Below are 21,004 nucleotides of genomic sequence, written 5' to 3' on the forward strand. Positions count from 1 at the left end.
CTTAGGTCAACGGCATGTCAGTGTTATTGTTGTTTGTTCACTCTAAGTAGGGGATAATTAAAAAAAAAACACAAGTAGCAGTAAGAAGCAGGAGGGAGCCTTTAACATCCTGGGATGTAACATTGACCTTAATTGCAACCATATAAGTATATTGCTGTTCCTTTATTGTCAATAGACCAAAATCTGAAATTCTCTTCCAGCACTGATGCTGCAGTTACACTACATGGACTGCAGCTGTTCAAGAAGGCAGCTTTTTTTAGATTAGATTAGATTACTTTACAGTGTGGAAACAGGCCCTTCGGCCCAACAAGTCCACACCGACCCGCCGAAGCGCAAACCACCCATACCCCTACATTTATCCCTTACCTAACATTACGGACAATTTAGCATGGCCAATTCACCTAACCTGCACATCTTTGTGACTGTGGGAGGAAACCGGATCTCCCGGAGGAAACCCACGCAGACATGGGGAGAATGTGCAAACTCCACACAGTCAGTCGCCTGAGGCGGGAATTGAACCCGGGTCTCTGGCGCTGCGAGGCAGCAGTGCTAACCACTGTGCCACCGTGCCGCCCACCTTACCACCTTACCGTGCTTACCACCATCTTTGCCAAGGCATGTAGAAATGGGCAATAAATGCTGGCTTTGCCAAACATGTTCATATCCTACCAAAAAACATTTTTAAAAGCATGGGTGGCCAGCAACATTCCCTTTTTGTTTTCCATTGCATGGTCTTCTGAGATCCACAGCTGAGCAGGTTTGATGGAATGTTAATGGCCAAATGGTGGGGATTACAGCATTTATAATATACCTCTGTTGCACTTGCGTTGTCCAATTTAATTGAATTTGGTAGTTTTTTTAATATAAGAAACTGAACTCCACCATTTTCAAACAGTCAACTTGGAGTTTGTTCAAAAATCTGAATGTTGCTTGACTGTACAGGTAAGTTCTCCTATAGTGAGGTAGTTATGTTCCCAGGTGACACCGTGTTATGGAAGATGGTGCAATGTACATAATGGGGCCTATAGGAAAAACTGGGTTGTGGCGAACCACCGAAAAATACCAGTAAAAGCAAAAATAGTAGTTAGCCTAACACAAATGATAGCACACTCTAAGTAAACTTTTGAATCATACATTCTAATGAAATAATACAGTAAATTTAACACTGTAACACTAAAATCACTGACTACAGCACTGTACCTTTCATGGAACTCTTCACCAGAAAGCGCGCAAGTTGATTGACCACATGATGCTGACATGGAAGCTGAGTCCTCCTCAAGGTTATTCTCCAGTTTGAAATAAAGTTCCTTCTAAATGTAGACTACAATTCCCAATTTCAAGCTAAGTTTCAAGGCTTGCTCAGCTGATTGCGTTCTTGTTTTAGCTGAACACACTGACTTTGCATTTTGCAGACAGAGGATCCTGAGGATGGGTTTTGCTGTTCAACTGGTGCCGGGGATGGAATTACGTAACACCATATAAGAAAAGATCCACAATTCACAAATCGCATTACAACCAAATTGTGTTTAATAAACACTCATTTTTGGAGAACTAACTGTGATCCTTTTTAACTTGTGCATTTTCTAATCTCCTCGAAAATCTGGTAATATATATTAACAGAAAAAGAAAATGTTCTTGTCTATGAAACCAGTCTGAATACTTCATCCAAATCTTCCCTGGATCTTCAGATGCTCATCAACAAAATACTGTGATTATTTCTTCCTATTGATTCACTGGGGGTGGGACAGTAGCAGTGCTTGAGAGGTTGCATCTGTTTCCCTTGTGTTTAAGTCTTTGCAGGTAAAAACAATGACTGCAGATGCTGGAAACCAGATTCTGGATTAGTGTTGCTGGAAGAGCACAGCAGTTCAGGCAGCATCCGAGGAGCTTCAAAATCGACGTTTCGGGCAAAAGCCCTTAATCAGGAATAAAGGCAGCGAGCCTGAAGCGTGGAGAGATAAGCTAGAGGAGGGTGGGGATGGGGAGAGAGCAGCACAGAGCACAACAGGCCAGTGGGGGAGGAGATGAAGGTGATATGTCAGGGAGGAGAGGGTGGAGTGGATAGGTGGAAAAGGAACTAGGCACGTTGGACAAGTCCGGACAAGACAAGGGACAGTGCTGAGCTGGAGGTTTGAAACTAGGATGAGGTGGGGGAAGGGGAAATGAGGAAGCTGTTGAAGTCCACATTGATGCCCTGGGGTTGAAGTGTTCCGAGGCGGAAGATGAGGCGTTCTTCCTCCATGAGTCTGGTGGTGATGGAGCGGCGGTTGAGGAGGCCCAGGACCTCCATGTCCTCGGCAGAGTGGGTGGGGGAGTTGGAATGTTGGGCCATGGGGCGGTTTGGTTGATTGGTGCGGGTGTCTCGGAGATGTTCCCTAAAGCGCTCTGCTAGGAGGCGCCCAGTCTCCCCAATGTAGAGGAGACCGCATCGGGAGCAATGGATACAATAAATGATATTAGTGGATGTGCAGGTAAAACTTTGATGGATGTGGAAGGCTCCTTTAGGGCCTTGGATAGAGATGAGGGAGGAGTTGTGGGCGCAGGTTTTACAGTTCCTGCGGTGGCAGGGGAAAGTGCCAGGATGGGAGGGTGGGTCGTAGGGAGGCGTGGACCTGACCAGGTAGTCACGGAGGGAATGGTCTTTGCGGAAGGCGGAAAGGGGTGGGGAGGGAAATATATCCCTGGTGGTGGGGTCTTTTTGGAGGTGGCGGAAATGTCGGCGGATGATTTGGTTTATGCGATGGTTTGTAGGATGGAAGGTGAGCACCAGGGGCGTTCTGTCCTTGTTACGGTTGGAGGGGTGGGGTCTGAGGGCGGAGGTGCGGGATGTGGACGAGATACGTTGGAGGGCATCTTTAACCACGTGGGAAGAGAAATTACGGTCTCCAAAGAAGGAGGCCATCTGTTGTGTTCTATGGTGGAACTGGTCCTCCTGGGAGCAGATACGGCGGAGGCGGAGGAATTGGGAATAAGTCTTTGCAGTACATCTGAGCACTGACAGTAAAACAGGTCTCAAGATTGAAGTATGGTGTAACTTATCTGATCTTCTCCCTCTCCTTTTAACTTGCAGGTGGCGAGAACGTCTACCTCATATTGGTTGGAAATTCTCTCATTTTGTAGGGCTAGCTCCAATGAGGTCATGATCAATGCTCTGGGTGAGTATCAAACTTCCATCGATCAGCAGCCTCTTGATTTAGGCTAACAACTGTCACATTGCCTCGAGTCCATAACAAATAGAAGCAGAAATTCGGCCATTCAGCCATCGAGTCTGCTCTGCCATTCAATCATGGCTGATAGGTTTCTCAACCTCATTCTCCCACTTCCTCCCCTTAACTCTTGATCCCCCGATACTCAGTCTTAAACGTACTCAATGACCTGACCTCCACAGCTTTCTGTGGCAATGAATTCCATAGATTCACCGCTCTCTGGCTGAAGAAGTTTCTCCTGTTCAAAAGATCTTTCCTTTACTCGAAGGCTGTGCCCTCAGGTCCTTGTCTCTCCTACCAATGGAAACATTTCCCCAATATCTACTCTGTTCAAGCCATTCTGTATTCTGTATACTTCAATTAGATACCCCCTCATCTTTCTAAACTCCACTGAATATAGACCCAGAGTCCTCAAACGTTCCTCATATGTTAAGCTTTTCATTCCTGGGACCATTCTTATGATCTCCTCTGAACACACTCCAGGGCCAATATATCCTTCCTGAGATATGAGGTCCAAAACTGTACAATACTCTAAATGTGGTCACACCAGAGCCTTTTAAAACCTCAGAAATACATTCCTGCTTTTATATTCAAGTCCTCCCAAAGTAAATGCTATCAATGCATTTGCCTTCCCAACTACTGACTCGACCTGCAAGTTTACCTGGTCCAGAACTCCTACTTCAGACTTCTGAATGTTCTCCACATTTAAAAAAAAATAGTTCATGCTTCTATTCTTCCTACCAACGTATATGACCTCACACTTTCCGACATTGTATTCAACCTGCAGTAGATGGAATAGCACTAGAGAGATTGAAGATCTCTTCGGCGGGCAGATTCTGGAAAAATGCTAAAGTAGCAGGGTTGTTGTTATGGGTGATTTCAACTTTCCCAATATCGACTGGAACCTCCTAAGTGCAGATGGTTTGGATGGAGCCGTTTTTGTCAGGTATGTTCAGGAGGGTTTTCTTACTCAGTATATAAACAGACCGATGAGGGGAGAGGCCATTTTGGATTTGGTGCTCGGCAATAAGCCAGGACAGGTGTCAGATCTTGCGGTGGGAGAGCACTTTGGTGAAAGTGATCAGAACTGCTTCACATTTAGCATAACCTTGGAGAGTGAACGGTGCAGTTACCAAAGGAAGATATTTAATTGGGGAAAAGGAAATTATGACGCAGTCAGACAGGAGTTGGGAAGTACAGATTGGGAGCAATTGTTCCACAGAAAGGGCACAGCAGACATGTGGAGACTATTTAAGGAGCAATTGTTGCAAGTGATGCACAAATTTGTTCCTCTGAGACAGGTAAGAAGGGGTAAGATTAAGGAACCTTGGATGACGGGAACGGAGGAGCTTCTTGTCAAAAGGAAGAAGGCTGCTTACGTAAGGTGGACGAAGCAAGGACCTAGCACAGCTTTAGAGGATTACAGGCTTGATAGAAAGGAGCTCAGAAATGGACTGAAGAGAACCAGAAAGGGGCACGAAAAAGGCTTGGCAAGAAGGATTATGGAGAACTCAAAGTGTTTTACTCATACATGAGGAATAAGAGAATGATCAGGGAGAGGGTAGGGCCGATCAGGGATAGCGGAGGGAACTTGTGCGTGGAGTCTGAGCAGATAGGGGAAGCCCTAAATGAGTTTTTTACTTCGGTTTTCACTAAGAAAAGGGAAATTGTTGTGAATGAAAACTTTAAGGAGTTGGGGTACAGTCTTGACCAGATCAAGATTGATGAAGATGGTGTGCTAGAAATTTTGGAAAACATTAAGATCGATAAGTCCCCAGGGCCAGACCAGATTTATCCTAGGCTGCTCTGGGAAGTGAGAAAGGAGGTTGCTAAGCCGCTGGCAAGGATATTTGCCTCCTCACTCTCCACGGGAGTCGCACCGGAGGATTGGAAGGAGGAGAATATTGTTCCACTTTTCAAGAAGGGTAATAGGGAAATCCCTGGCAATTACAGACCAGTCAGTCTCACGTCTGTGGTCAACAACGTTGTGGAAAGAATTCTGAGGGATAGGATTTATGACTATTTGGCAAAGCATAGTGTGATTAAAAGCAGTCAGCATGGCTTTGTGAGGGGCAGGTCATGCCTCACAAATCTTATTGAGTTCTTTGAGGAGGTGTCAAGACAGGTCGACGGCAGTTGATGAGTAGATGTGGTGTATATGGACTTCAGCAAGGCATTTGATAGGGTTCCCCGTGATAGGCTCATTCATAAAGTCAGGAAGTATGGGATACTGGGAGATTTGGCACTCTGGATTGAGAATTGGCTGGCTGACAGAAGGCAGAGAGTGGTTGTAAATGGAAAGTATTCTGCCTGCAGGAAAGTGTTGAGTGGGGTCCCGCAGGGTTCTGTTCTTGGGCCTCTGCTCTTTGTAGTTTTTATAAATGACTTGGATGAGGGGGTTGAGGGGTGGGTTAGTAAATTTGCAGATGACACAAAGGTTGGAGGTGCCATTGATAGTTTAGAGGGCTTCTGCAGGCTGCAGCATGACATAGACAGGATGCAGAGCTGAGCTGAGAAATGGTAGATGGAGTTCAACCTGGATAAATGCAAAGTGATGCATTTTGGAAGGTCGAACTCAAATGCTGAATATAGGATTAAGGACAGGATTCTTGGCAGTGTGGAGGAACAGAGGGATCTGGGTGTGCAAGTACATAGATCCCTCAAAGTTGCCACCCAAGTAGATAGGGTCGTTAAGAAAGCATATGGTGTTTTGGCTTTCATTAGCAGGGGTATCAAGTTTAAGAGCTGCGAGGTTTTGCTGCAGCTCTGGTAAGACCACACTTGGAATATTGTGTCCAGTTCTGGTCGCCCTACTATAAGAAAGATACAGAGGGTTTGGAGAGGGTGCAAAGAAGGTTTTCCAGAATGCTGCCTGGATTGGAGGGTTTGCCTTATGAAGGAAGGTTGAATAAGCTTGGACTTTTCTCTTTCGAGAGAAGGAGGAAGAGAGGAGACATGATCGAGGTCTACAAAATAATGAAAGGAATAGATAGAGTCAATAGCCAGAGTCTTTTCCCCAGGGCAGGATTGACTGGTAAGAGAAGTCATAGTTTGAAGATATTAGGAGGAAGGTATAATTTAGACATCAGAGGTAGATACTTTACACAGACAGTTCTGAATGCATGGAATGCGTTGCCAGCTGAGGTGGTAGAAGCAAAGTCATTGGGGACATTTAAGCGACTGCTGGACATGCACATGGATAGCAGTGAGCTGAGGGGTGCATAGGTTAAGTTACTATATTTTACATTAGGATTAAGTCTCGGCACAACATCGTGGGCCTGAGGGCCTGTTCTGTGCTGTATTTCTTCTATGCTCTATGCTACTTCTTTGCCCACTCTCCAAACCTGTCCAAATCCTTCTGCAGCCTCCTCGTCTCCTCAGTGCTACCTGTCCCTCTACTTATCTTTGTATCATCTGCAAACTTAGCCAGAATGCACTCAGTTCCTTCATCTAGATCGTTAATATATAAAGAGAAAGGTTGTGACCCAAACACTGAGCCTTGCGAAACTTTACTTGTCACCAGCTGCCATCCTGAGAAGGACCCTTTTATCCCCACTCTCTGCTTCCTGCCAGACAGCCAAGCTTCTATCCATGCTAGCACCTTGCCTCCAACACCATGGGCCCTTAGCTTACTCAGTAGCCTCCTGCGCAGCACCTTGTCGAAGGCCTTCTTGAAGTCTAGGTAGATTCAATCCATTGGCTCTCCTTGGTTTAATTAAGCAGTACTTTCTCAAAGAATTCTAATAGATTTGTCAGGCATGATCTCTTCTTGACAAAACCATGCTGACTCTGCCATATTTTACCATACACTTCCAAGTATTCAGAAATCTCACCCTTCACAATGGATTCCGGGATCTTACCCACAATCGAAGTTAGGCTAATCGGTCTATAATTTTCTGTCTTTTGCCTTACTCCCTTTTTAAACAGGGGTCACATTAGCAATTTTCCAGTTCTGAGACCTTTCCTGATTCTAGCAATTTCTGTAAGATCACCATTAATGCCTCCACTATCTCTTCAGTTATCTCCCTTAGAACTCTGAGGTGTAGTCCATCTGATCCAGGTGATTTATTCACCTTCAAGCTATTCAGTTTTTCTTGTACTTTCTCCTTGGTGATGGCCACCATACTTGGCTCTGCCCCCTCATTCTCTTGAATTTTTGGGGAATTACTCATGTCTTCCACCATGAAGACTGATGCAAAGAATTATTCAGTTCCTCAGCCATTTCCTTGTTCCCCACTATTATCTCTTCAGCATCATTTTCCAGAAGCCCAATCTTCAATTTTGCCTCTCTTTTGCCTTTTTATATATCTAAAGAAACTTTTATAGTCTTCTTTTATATTACTGGCTAGCTTATCCTCATATTTAATCTTCTCCCTCCTTATTTCTGATTTTGTTCCCCTCTGTTGGTCTTTGTAAGCTGCCCAATCCTCTGGTTTCCCACTGTCCTTCAACCACCATAATATGCTTTCTCTTTTGCTTTTATACTATCCCTGACTTCCCTCGTCAGCCATGGTTGCCTCATCCTCCCTGTACCATAGTTCTTTCCCCTTGGGATAACTCTGCTGTGTCTCTTGAATTACTCCCAGAAACTGCTGCTATTGCTGTTTCACTGTTTTTCCTGCTAGGGTCCTCTCCAAGTCAATTCTACCCAGCTCCTCCCTCATGCCTCTGCAGTTGCCTTTCTTCAGTTGTAATACTGTTACTGCTGATTCTATCTTCTCCCTCGCAACTTGCAGAGTAAATTATGATCACTGCCTCCTAAGGGTTCCTTCATCTTAAGCTCCCTTATCAACTCATTGCACAACACTAAATACAATATTGCTTGTTCTCTAATAGGCGCCACCACAAGCTGCTCCAAAACGTCATCTCATAGACATTCCATAAATTCCTTTTCTTGCAATCTATTACCAACCTGAATTTCCCGGTCTACCTGTGATATTGTAACTTTGTCTTTCCTACACATCTTTTCTATCTCCTGGTGCATCTTGCACTCCATTTCCTGACTATTGTTTGGAGGCCTGTATGTAAATCCCAACTATGTTTTTTTTTACCTTTGCGGTTCTTCAATTCTACCCACACAGATTCTACACCATATGACCCTACTTTGTTTCTTACTATTGATTTAATTTTATTTCTTGCTAATAAGGCAACTGCACACTCTATGCCCACCTGCCTATCTTTTCAATAGGATGCATATCCTTGAATATTCAGCTCCCAATCCTGATCCCTCTCCGTGATGCTCACTACGTCATACCTGCCAATTTCAATCTGCACCACAAACTCATTTACCTTATTCCTTATACTGCGTGCATTCAGATACAAAACCTTCAGTCCTGTATTCCTTGACCCTCTTTTCATTGTCATTTGTTTGTCCAGTGTGCTTGAAGTATGATTGCTAACCCTTTCTATACACTCTGTCTTATTTGTGGCTGTGCTGAAGATTTTAATAACCTCTCCTGAGTTCTGCATTCTTACCTCCTCCTTTAATTCGGGTTTTCTAATTTCCCCTATGACTGAGCCCCCACCCCCATTTAGTTTAAAGCCCTATCTATAGCCCTACTTATGCAATTCACTAGGACTCTGGTCCCAGCATAGTTCAGATGAAGACCGTCCCATCGGATAAGGTCCCTCCTTCCCCAGTACTGGGTGCCAATGTCCCACGAATTCAAACCCATTTCTCCCACACCAATCTTTAAGCCATGCATTTACCTGCTTAATTTTATTGACCCTGTGCCAATTAGGCTGTGGCTCAGGAAGTAATCTAGAGATTATTACCTTTTTGGTTCTGCTTTTTAATTTAGCTCCTGGCTGTTCATACTCCCTTATCAGAACCTCTGCCTTAATTTTATATAGGTTGTTAGTACCTACATGGACCACGACCACTGGATCTTTCCTCTCCCACTCCAAGTCTGACCTGCAAACTGGCTCAGCCTAGTTTCTTGGCCAGGGAGTTATGTGAGCAGAACTCCTCCTGTTGCAAAGAGTACAGATAAAATCGCAAACCAGGCAGAATGAAGGGACACACTAATGCAATATTTCAGGATAGAATCTTTGCCATGCAATGACACTGACCAGGAACTTGAAGCACTCCTTACTTTGTTTTTGCAGCACAGTAAGAAAAAGATTCTACCCTAACTACTGTTTCTCCACTTCTATGATGATGTAATTGTTGAATCCTTTAAGCATGTCATACTCTCTCTTCCCTCCCCTACAATCATCTTTCCCATTCAGCCCATCTAAAAGGCCCTGTACATTTCATTTCCATCTTCCTGCTTGCCTTAAATACATAGGGCTGATTTTTCCCATACTTTGGCTGTGTCAATTATATTGACTTTTCACTGACATCTTCCCTCCATGAGCCCCAGCAATTTTTCTCATGCCATCATCCTAAACATACCTCATTAACACTACTGTGTCACTATGTCGCCCCTTATCTGATGCTAGCCCAATTCTCTCACTTTCCGTTCTTCTCACTGACAAAATTTCTCAGGATAAACCAATGTCTCTGGCACTGGTGCCATATCTGAAAGGTCTAATGTAGCCACTCTGGAGCTGTCCTGCACAGACTTAGACATTTGCACCAGACATTCCAGGTAAGAGGAAATTGGCACTCAGCTTTTCAGTCAGGGAGCTGGAGATCCTGGTGGACAGGGTGCTGCAACCAAGGGACATATTTTTCTCCTCAAGGTCCTACAGATGGAGGAGGCCACATCAGCAGACTATGCCAACCTGCTCTGAGGTTGTTATCTGGTCCAGTACAGTGTCCGCGGTCCAGCAAAACCCCCAGAAATACAGGAAGAAGAGCAATCGCCTTCTCCACTCTACCAAGGTAACTGCAACCATCTTCGCCCTGCAACTTCACACTCACTCTACTTCTCCTACTGCACTAACATCTCATCAAGTTTCAAGCACTACCATTCTCACTGTTGCATGTCACATTTTTCAGAAAAGAAAACCAGATATGAGTATCACAATCAAGGCCAGCATTTATTGACTATCCCTAATTTCCTGAGGGTAGTTAAGAGTCAACCACATTGCTGTGGGTGTGTAGCCACATCATCTCCTCTTTGAAGGGCATTGATGTGCCAGATGGGTTTCTAGGATAATCAACAATGGATATTTCAAACTTCATCATGGTAGGATTTGAGCCCAAGCCCTCAGAAAACTGTCGTTGTTCAGGCGGGCTAGTCTATTGACATTACCACTATGCATCACTGTAGGTAGCTGTGCAATGGGTTTGCCCTTTGAAGTGCCTCACATTACCTGAAATCAAATGTTTGTCCATCACAGATTGAAGCACTTTTCCCCACCTCCAGTTGTGGTGGCAGTTATTTTTCATAGCCATTATGTTCTTGGTAGTTACAGTAAAATGTCTCTCCATGAACGCTGAATCTCAGACTGTGAATCTCCCTCGTTTATTTCAATCTATGGTCTCTATTTTACTTTTAATTTATTGCAAAGCAAGGCTTGTGCAATGTCTTTTAGGTTCTGCATGACTGCATTACATACGAATGTGTCTTTTTTTTTGTCTTTCTGCTATCAACAGAACAGGAATCCAACAATAATCTTGATAACTTTTAAGCAATGCAGTTAAGAAACATAAAATATAAGTAATACTGCCATATACATGTTGATACTTCCTTTAAGAAAATGTTTAAGCTATAATCCTTCATGGCTTGCTGTTTGACATTGCAATGAAAGTGAAAGTGGATTCAGATCTTCAACTCCAGATTTCCTTCATACCTTTCTAACTCCAGATGCTGCCTGAAAGTGAATCATTTCTGTACAAATTCATCTTTAGTTCTCTCGCAAAAACAGTTACTTAGCAGCTGACAGTGATAGCACTCATAATCTAATCAAAAGATGGAAGATAAAGCAAAGGGATAAAAAGAAAACGCTAACACGGATTGCAGTTAGCACAATATTTGGAAATACTTTGTCCAGTTTCTATAGCAACATAGATCAAATTGTCCCAGTGGTAACTGGTTATGTAATTAAGTCATGCTTTAAATCAGGGAGAAGCAGCATTTCTTTATGGTGCCAAAGGTTTCTATTATCGTGTAAAATTATAGAGCACAGCTGAGGTATCTCATATCTTGGTCTCACAGATAGCTTTGCTTTTTTGGGGGATTTTTGGGTGCAATACAATAGGAAATTTATTGAAACCATATTCTGTTTTAAACCACAGAAACCTAAACTGAGAGTTAAAATAATATTAATGTGAAACAAATTGCAGAAACATCAGTTGTCAATCGTAAGAATGTGTCGCAGCTTAATGTAGATCAGATAATTCAGATTTTGGCAGTGACGCTGTTTCATACATTGCTATCACATGGAGTTCCAATAGTATAGTGCCCATGTCGAGAAACCTCAGTGTATTGGCTCTGCCTGCAGATCTATCTAATGTCTAAGAAAGGATATGGGTTTAAACAAATCAATTTCACCAACTTTACACTCACCCATCACAGTTTTGCTAACTGTCAATGGGGTAAAGTATACTAATGGACATTACTGAAGGCAGCCAAGCTGACTTGAGGCTGGATGCTACAAGCTGAATAATATCCCATTGTGAAGAGCGTGCGATGAATTAATGGCATTTACTTGTCAGCACACCCAGAAAGTCTGGCCAGCACAAGTTGTAGTAAGAAATTCACTTTGAAGTTTCCATGTCGTTTTGAGGTAGAGTAATTTCATTACATACTATTCAAGATTATTTGAATTGAGGCATCCTATCAATACCTTTAATTCCATGTGTAAATTTTTGATTGGCATTTGATACCATTAACATAACAGTGATCATCCTCAGATTACAGATGAAATAGTTTTCATCATTTCTATTTGGGTCCGAATTAATTGCATGTAGTAAGTAAGCTGAGGTGATAGAAGATCATGCATAGGATGATAATGTAAGGAAAGGGTTAACCAAATTATCACGAAGTCTACTGATATTAAACTACATTACAGTAATATCATCTGCTTTCCATCAATTGTTACACAGGAGATTAAAAGTCAATATAAAATAGTGCCCACAGAGAACGAAGGCTGACTGACAACAATAGACAGCTTTTTCAAGTTGAAATGATGAAGGATTATTAAGCCATACCTTTGTACACTGGTCTGCAATTTTGAAGCATGTTCATTGTTAATATATTTTAAGGCAAACAGCGCATTAGAAGTGAATAGTTTGTGTTATCCTGATGGATTGAGTTGACATAAGGTTTGGGCCTCCGATTCTGTCCTGTACTTCAGAGGGATTGCTATCTTAGGGGCTAATTGTATCAACTGATATATGACTTTGAATGACTGCAGTCTGACTCTGTCACAATTTGTGATTCTTTTATTTACATTCTGTCCATAACACTGATCCTTGTAGTACATTTCTCTCATACAAGTTATTCCATCCTTTCTTCTGCATCTCCAGTGTGTAACTGATAATGTAACCAGCTATACAGCACCATCATATTATTGTCTCCATTCTCATTAAACCATAGGGAACCAGCTGGAGCAAGACCATCCTCTTTAATTATATTCCAATCAGGAGATTGACTGACTGATACTGCATGATAGATTGAATCAAGGACATTCTTAAAATTAAATTAAAGTAAAAGCTTAAAATGCCAGAAACAGGCAGCATCTATAGAATGATAAACAGAGTTAGTGGGCTGGATTTAATGCAGCATCTTGTGGCAGGAATGAAAGTGACTGGGACCACTGTATTGCAGGAGTTACCCTGTATCAGTCTCCCAGCAGTTGGAGAATCTTCCCTGAAGGCAGAAGGGATTTCCCAGCTACTGCTGGATATCTGTTTGGTATACTGGCCTTCATTACCCCGACCCACTAGAATTCACCTCAAAGGATACGACGTTGGGAAGGGGCTTCTGAAAGACAACATTCAGCCTTTGCTCTCAGTGTTTGATTCGTCGGTCTCCTCCACAGAAAGATTGAGGGCCACCCAACAGTATTCTAATTGGTATGTGAGACCTCCATGGTGGAACAAAATCCAGCCCAATGCTTCAGATTGATGCCTTTCATCAGAACTAACATTTAAACGTTTCACTGTAGCATTTATATTTACAAACTGAGCTATTGATAATGTGTCAAAATAAAGGATCCATAGAGATATCATTAGCCTCATGGGGAAAGATAATTAAGTAGAGAAGCCAGCTTAAGACATGAAGAATTGATTAAGGAACATTAAGGAGCAATGACCTAGTGGTATTGTTGCTAAACTGTTAATCCAAAGCCCCAGGTAGTGTTCTTGAGATCTGGGTTTGAATCCCACCATGGCAGATAGTGGAATTAGAATTCAATAAAAATCTAGAATTCAGAGTCTAATGATCCCCATCAATCAATTTTCCGATGGTCAGGAAAAACCCATTTGCTTCACTAATGTCCTTCAGGAAAGGAAACCCCCATTCTTACCTGGCCTGGCCTACATATAAATCCAGACTTACAGCAATGTGATTGACTCTTAACTGCCCTCTTGGCAATTAGGGATGGGCAATAAATACTGGTCTAGCCAGCAATGCCCTCATCCTGTGAATGAATAAAAAAATTTGCCTGATGTGGATTCATATTTTAACTTGGTATAATTCATGTAATGTAGCAATTTATGGAGAGAATTGTATGGAAAGTAGATGTTTATAATAAAGATTCATAAAGCCTAAAGATATTGTGTTCAAATTGTAACATGTTTGAATTTCTTAACAAACAATTATCAGGTGCACCTTTTAAGTATTAACTGTTATACATATGTCAAATATAACTGTGTGTCTAAAACATTGAATAAATCAAAAATTTCAACCTTCAAGAATTTGATCATTTACAAAATGGACACAAAATCTAAGTTGAAGAATGATAAACACAATAGGTCAGATCTATATTTTGCCTTTTAAACTTTTAGCCCTTGCACCGCCTCTTGCATATGCGGGGTGATTAGTATTGAGACCTTGATCTCAAATTGCTACACTGTGGTTTACATACCTGAGACTACCAGGAAATATAACAAGTTTTTTAATGTTTAGTTGTATTAAATGTGAAGAATTTTGACAACTAGTCACTTGCCTTAAATCTGTATTGAATGCTTTACTTCGAGTCATGGCTTTTAGGAAAATTTTCAAAGAATGATTCAACATGCCAATATTTCAATAACTCATATGAGTCACAAGGGGACTTGCATAGTGAGGAGTTAGTAATCTAACAATGAGATCTAACAATCTGCCAATAATTCCAAATTTTAAAAAAAATCACAGTGTGGAATCCCCACAGTGTGAAAGCAGGCCATTCAGCCCATCAAGTCCACACCAACCCTCTGAAGAACATCCTTCGCAGATCCACCCCTCTAACCCACCTAGCCTGCACATCCCTGTACACTGCAGGCAATTTAGCATGGCTAATTCACTTAGCCTGCGCATCTTTGTACTGTGGGAGGAAACTGGACCACCCAGAGGAAACCCAGAGAGACAAGGGGAGAGTGTACAAACATCACATTGACAGTCATCCAAAGGTAGAATCAAACCCATGTCCCTGATTCTATCAGGCAGCAGTGCTAACCTTGAGCCACCACTAGTTGATGACAGAGGAGTACTTTGATGTTCAAAATCTGTTGGTATTACTTATTGAGGATAATTCTTCAGTGAGCATCTTAACAATGTGCACTAATTATGTCCAGCAAGCATGGAGAAGGTCAATTAGTTTCCCCTGTTCTACAACGGTGAGTGCATCCAATCACACTCCACTATCAGACACTCTTCCACCACTGTACAGAATTCCCACCAAAGCTCATTGTTTACCATTCTCAGTATTACAGACAGTGGCTCCCCTCACTCACTCTCACTCTTCCAATCTGCCTACCGAGCTAACCCTGTATGACCTCTGGTTTGCCGATTCATTCACTCAGGGCACCTGACCATCTTTCTCCCACATGTACCAATACCAAAAGCTATATCAGCTACTTTCATCGCATTCAATCCCTATCTTTGCCTCATTCAGGAAAAGGCAGCCCACAATAGCGCTGAAAGAGCCGAACGGGGTGGTTGGAGCACCTGATAATTGGCTCCTTGCTCCCTGTAAGGAGACGATTCTTCAAGTTTGAAGATGACACAAACCTGTGCTCCAAGCCTGCTCAGCAATGGCTCATCCCCTTAACCAACTTGATAGATAGCCTTGACTGATGAGTAATGTGTGTCAGCATGCATTTACGAATGCAAATTATTCTTGACAAATCTGCTGGAATGTTTGAGAAAGTAACTAATGGAGTGGATAAAGGGGAGCCAATGGATGTGTTTTACTTGAATTTTCAGAAGGCTTTCTATAAGGTCCCACATAAGAGACTAATGTGCAAAATTAAAGTATGTGGGATTGGTGGTCATGTACTGAAATGGATTTAGAACTGGTTGAAAGATTGAAAACAAAGAATAGGGATAAATGGGCCATTTTCCAGGCAGGAAGTAACTAGTGAGGTATTGCAGGAATCAGTGGTTGGACCCCAGCTATTCACAATATATAGTAATGAGTTAAATGAGGAAAATACAGGTAATATCTTCAAGTTTGAAGATGACACAAAGCTGAGTAGGAGGGTATGCTGTGAGGAGGATGCATAAAAGTTTCAATGTGATTTTGACAAGTTAGGTAAGTGGCCAAACACACTGGAAATGCTATACAATATGGATAAATGTGGAGATTATCCATACTGGTAGTAGAAATAAGTAGGCAGAGTTTTATTTGAATGGCAATAGATTGGGGAAGGAGGAGATGCAACGAGACCTGGGTATTCTTGAACAGCAGTCATTGAAAGTAAGCATGCAAGTGCAGTAAGCAGAAAAGAAGACAAATGGTATGTTGGCGTGAAGAGCGAGAGAATTCACATACAGGAGCAGAGACATCTCACTACAACTGTACAGGGAAGACCACACATGGTGCATTTTTAATTTCCTTATCTTAGGATAGATGTTCTGGTTATTGATGATGTGCAAAGGTAGTTTACCAGATTGATTCCTGAGATGGCGAGTCTGACATTTTGATTGATTATGAATATATTCAGGAGATAATAAGGGCTACAGATGCTGGAGAAGTCAGAGTCGATGAAATATGGTGCTGGAAAAAGTCGGTCAGGCAGCATCTGAGGAACAAGGGAGTCGACATTTCAGGCTTGCCAGTTTAAAAGAATGAGGGAGGATCTCATTGAAACCTGTGAAATTCTAATAGGATTAAATAGGGTAGATGTAGGAAGGATGTACTTGGTGACTGGAGAGTCTACAATCAGTGGTCACAGTCGAAGGATAAAGGGTAGACCTTTTAGGACTGAGATGAGGAGAAATTTCTTCACCTAGAGAGTGGTGAGCTGGTAGTATTCTCTGTCACAGAAAGCAGTTGAAGACAAAGCATTCTATGCTTTCAAGAAAGGGACAGGTATAGTTCACGGAGTGATAGAGTTATACAGCACAGAAACAGACTCTTTGATCCAACTTGTATGTGTCGACTAGATATTCTAAACTGATCTAGCCCCATTTGCCAGCATTTGGTCCATATTCCTCTAAACCCTTCCTATTCCTATACCCATACAGATGCCTTTTGAAAGTTGTAATTGTACCAACTTCCACCACTTCCTCTGGCAGTTCGTTCCATACACGCACCAGCCTCTGCATGCAAAAGTTGCCCCTCAGGTCCCTTTAAATCTTGCCCCTCTCACCTTTAAATCATGCCCCCTAGTTTTGGGCACTCTTATCCTGGGAAAAAAAGCCTTTGCCTATTCACCCTAACCAGGCCGCTCATGATTTTATAAATCTCTATAAAGTGTCCCTTCCGCCTCCATCATTCCAGACAAAGTAGCTCCAGCTTATTCACCGTCTCCCTATAGTTCAAACCTTCCAATCACAGCAACCATCCGTGTAAATCTTTTCTGAACCCTTTCAAGATTTTTGTGGAATTTCAGATTTTAAAATGATATGCATGACTAAGCTCCCAACCAGAGAGGTGGCAGTCTCAGCAGAATAGTTGTAATATAAAACACCTCAAAATTATTTCAAAACAAACCTTTCTCCTAAATGAAAAAGACATGGATGAGACCAAGTTCTTCATGTACTTTGCCAGGTTAAGCTTATTCTCTCAAAACTAAAGGTGCCCCAAAGAGCAGTAGCAAACACCCTCTGAGCAATCACTTTGTAACTATCTCCTGGAATCACTCTAAACCTGATCTAAGTGAGTGGAAACATATAAACATATCACAGCATATAAAACGTACAAAAACATTCCCTTCATGCTAATTTGTTCCGTTTTCCTGACTGTATTCCGACTTATCATGTTGTTCAGTAGCTAAGAAGACTATGTTGAGAGTCTACTAAATTATATATTTTTGTGTTGAAAGAAATGTGGTTTTAATGATAATGGGGAGCTATGAAAAATTATACTCAACTTCTGCATTTATTTGTTGTAATGTTGACCACCTACATAATTACAACCTGAAAACCCAGTTCACATGGTTGTTTTAAAGGTCTTTCCATCTGGAACCTTCAGCATTAATTTCATCTATCAGGGATTAAGGTGATCCTTTACAGGCACTGGAGACATTTCAACTTGCTGTAAACTAGTTATGCAAGTATGCAATTAACCCTTGGTGTCAGTCACAAAGAACTGATAATGTTAAACTGAACAAGGTTGAATATGTTTGGGACAGTAGTGTGTCTAATAGATTAAAGCATGAAAAAGTGGAAGTGATCATTTCTTTCCTGTTCTCACATTTACCGCAACATTTTTAAGATTACACCATAATGCCGTGTATGTCAAACATCAACTTTTGAAGTATGTTATATTGACTTCAGTAAATTATCCAATAAATTCTATCTGTCAATTCTTTACTCACAATATTTAATCATTTCATGAATTTTGGCTCGCCCCTCATTCCCACATATCTCCATTAATTCAAGACATCAGTTAATGGTGACATTAATTTAAAGGGAACATTTGTTCAGGAACGGATTGATTTCCCCTTCTGTTAATAAAACAAAAATATAAAATACAGCTTACATGAATGGTTTGTACTGGGGCTGTTAGATTTGTCAATCAATTTCCTTGTATTTCTTAATAACTGAAAGGTATGAGAACTTTGAATAAAAATAAATCAGACACATAGAAATGCCACATTTTTCCATTTATTTGATTGTGTTTAACTAAATATTACTCGCTTTTGGGGGTTGGTTTAGCTCCATTGGCTGGGCAGCTGGTTTGCAAAACAGTGTGAAGCTGTCAGTATGGGTTCAAGTTCCTTCAATAGCTGAGATTATCATGAAGGATTCTCCTTCTCAACCTCTCCCCTCACCTGAGGTATGATGGCCCTCATGTTAAATCACCACCAGTTGTCTCTTTCTAATGAAAGAGCAACCCTGTGATGTGTTAAGACTATGGCAACTTACACATTACTAGCTTTTATGAATGCAATTCTTGACTGTTAAAGTAAAACATCCAGTGCAGCATCTAAAATGGAAGCATTAGCATCATGGTTGTCTACTTATGTTTCACTTCACTCTACACATTTAAAGGACTCAGCCCCAAGGACTCATCTGGAGAATTCACATCCCCGCATCTTCTAATGCAAGGTTACACTCTTAAAAATAAATGATTTTATTGTTTGGTTACTTTCATGATCTCTAATGATAATGGGAATGGATTATTTTGTTTAAAAGTATAAAATATATGAAGTTACACTTTTAATGTAGAATATGATCTCTGCCTTACCAATATCAGATAAAAGCACTGGTGCTAAATGCTCAATTCTTGTTCAAATGCAGTAAGCTAATCTCTGATTTCAAAAGATATAACAAGTTGCATTTTTGTGTGAAATTAAAATGCCAAGTCGTACAAATTTCCATTACTGTTCTGTACATTCTCTGTGTAAAGTTTGATTTATCACATGAATAAACATTCTCCATCATTACTCTTCAAACTGGTTTCAGGACACTTCATCATGGAAGGCACAATGACCATGGTGGAATATTCAAGCTAAATAAAGCTTATTTCCAATTCTCTTATTTCTTAAGGTTTAATAACTATGCACACTTTCATAAGGTTGAACTCTTTTAAGTGTAAAATAATATTCTCTAATTAGAACAGAAAGTTTGATGCATTTTTATTGATTGCCTTTTGAAGTGTTGAGCCCAGAGATGGCCATTATAGATAATATAACAGATATCATTGTAATTCTGTGACAAATTCATGCTGTTCTAATGCAGTGCATAATTAATTTATCAATGTACCAATCATCCAATTAACGTTTGACTTTGGACAAGAAAAGTAATCGTTTAAATGTGCTGATCTAATATATGGAATAGGTTGGGAGATTTTGAAGAGATATTTTTAGTCGGTCAATTACCAAGTTAAGAAGCTATGATTAATTTTTCAAAGTCCATGATTGGGCTGGACAGAGTAGATGGGGAGAAACTGTTCCCACTCATAAAAGAAAAAAAGGAACAAGAAGCCATTGATTTGAAGTGATATGCAAATGAAACAAGGGTGGTGTGAGAAAAAAATATTTCCACACAGCGATTAGTTAGTCAATAGAATGCATTGCCTGGAAATGTGGTGGAGGCAGGTTCAATTGAAGCATTTAAGAGGGCATTCATTGGATGATCATTTGGATAGTAATGGTGTGTAGGAATATGAGGAAAAGGTAGGTGATTGACACTAGATAAAAGAACCACTGTAAACATGATGGGCTGAAAGGCTTCCCTCTGCATCGTAACAATTGTGTGATTAAGAAGTCACACTGAGTAACAAGCTTTGAATTTGGGTTTAATTTGCAATCTGCATGAAATTTCTCAGCAATATATTCATAACTTAGATGATAAGACAAATCCTTGCAAGACATTCACAGTGATCTTCAAAATGGTGGCACAAATGTACAAATAGATGATTCAATAGTTTGCATTGAACTGCATTGAATCAATGCCAGTTTTGGCTTATCTGCACCCTCACCTCTGAATCACAATGTTCCTGATTCAAATTCTACTCCTGGGCTCGAGTATTAAGACTAGGCTGGCATTCCTTTCCAGTGTAGTTACTGAGGGATTGCTCCACTTTTAGAGGTGCTGTCTTTCAGAATAGACACAAAAACCAAAGCCCCATATGGGTGGGTAGGAAAAATTTCATTGTTCAAAGAAGAGCAGAGAAATTCCGTCTGGTATCCTCGTCGACATTTACCTCTCAATCAATATCACAAAAATAATGTGTTTGTGATTGCGCATTGTTGTGCTTCCTTCATTGCACCCACGGTGATTCCTGAAAACAGTTCTTCAATGGCATTAAGACACTTCAAAATGTCGGATCATGTTTTATATAAATGCATATCTTCCTTTCTTATCCTTATTTATCTGTTCATTTAAAAAGGATGAATTTATTTGTACTTTTGGTTGTAATTTTCTGGTTAGTATAGTGGCTGAAGATTCTTGCTTCATCTTTATTGACACTCAATTGACTGTGTATTCACCCAATTCCCAGACCAGTAGATTTGTCTTTATGTACAATTTCCATTATGGACTACCAGTATGTCTGTGCCTAACTCTCTAAAGGTCCTGGGAATGGTCTCAGCTGAATCACAAGCCTGAAAGGTTTAGATGTGAAATTATGGCTGAATTTGTTATTATAATTCCAAGTCTATATCTGAATTCTTAAACTTTTTCCAGTCTTATTGCAATAAATTGGGGCTACAAGTTGGATGAGTCTGAAAGGGCCAAATGACCTTTTGTTTTATTTTTTTTTCTAATAGTCTCTGCTGTATCTGTATCCCTATTGGTAAATCTGGCAGG

Source organism: Chiloscyllium plagiosum, unplaced genomic scaffold (genome assembly GCF_037043375.1).
Source record: "Chiloscyllium plagiosum isolate Xiang-an unplaced genomic scaffold, Cpla_swu_hap1 HiC_scaffold_29, whole genome shotgun sequence".
Taxonomy (NCBI): Eukaryota; Metazoa; Chordata; class Chondrichthyes; order Orectolobiformes; family Hemiscylliidae; genus Chiloscyllium; species Chiloscyllium plagiosum.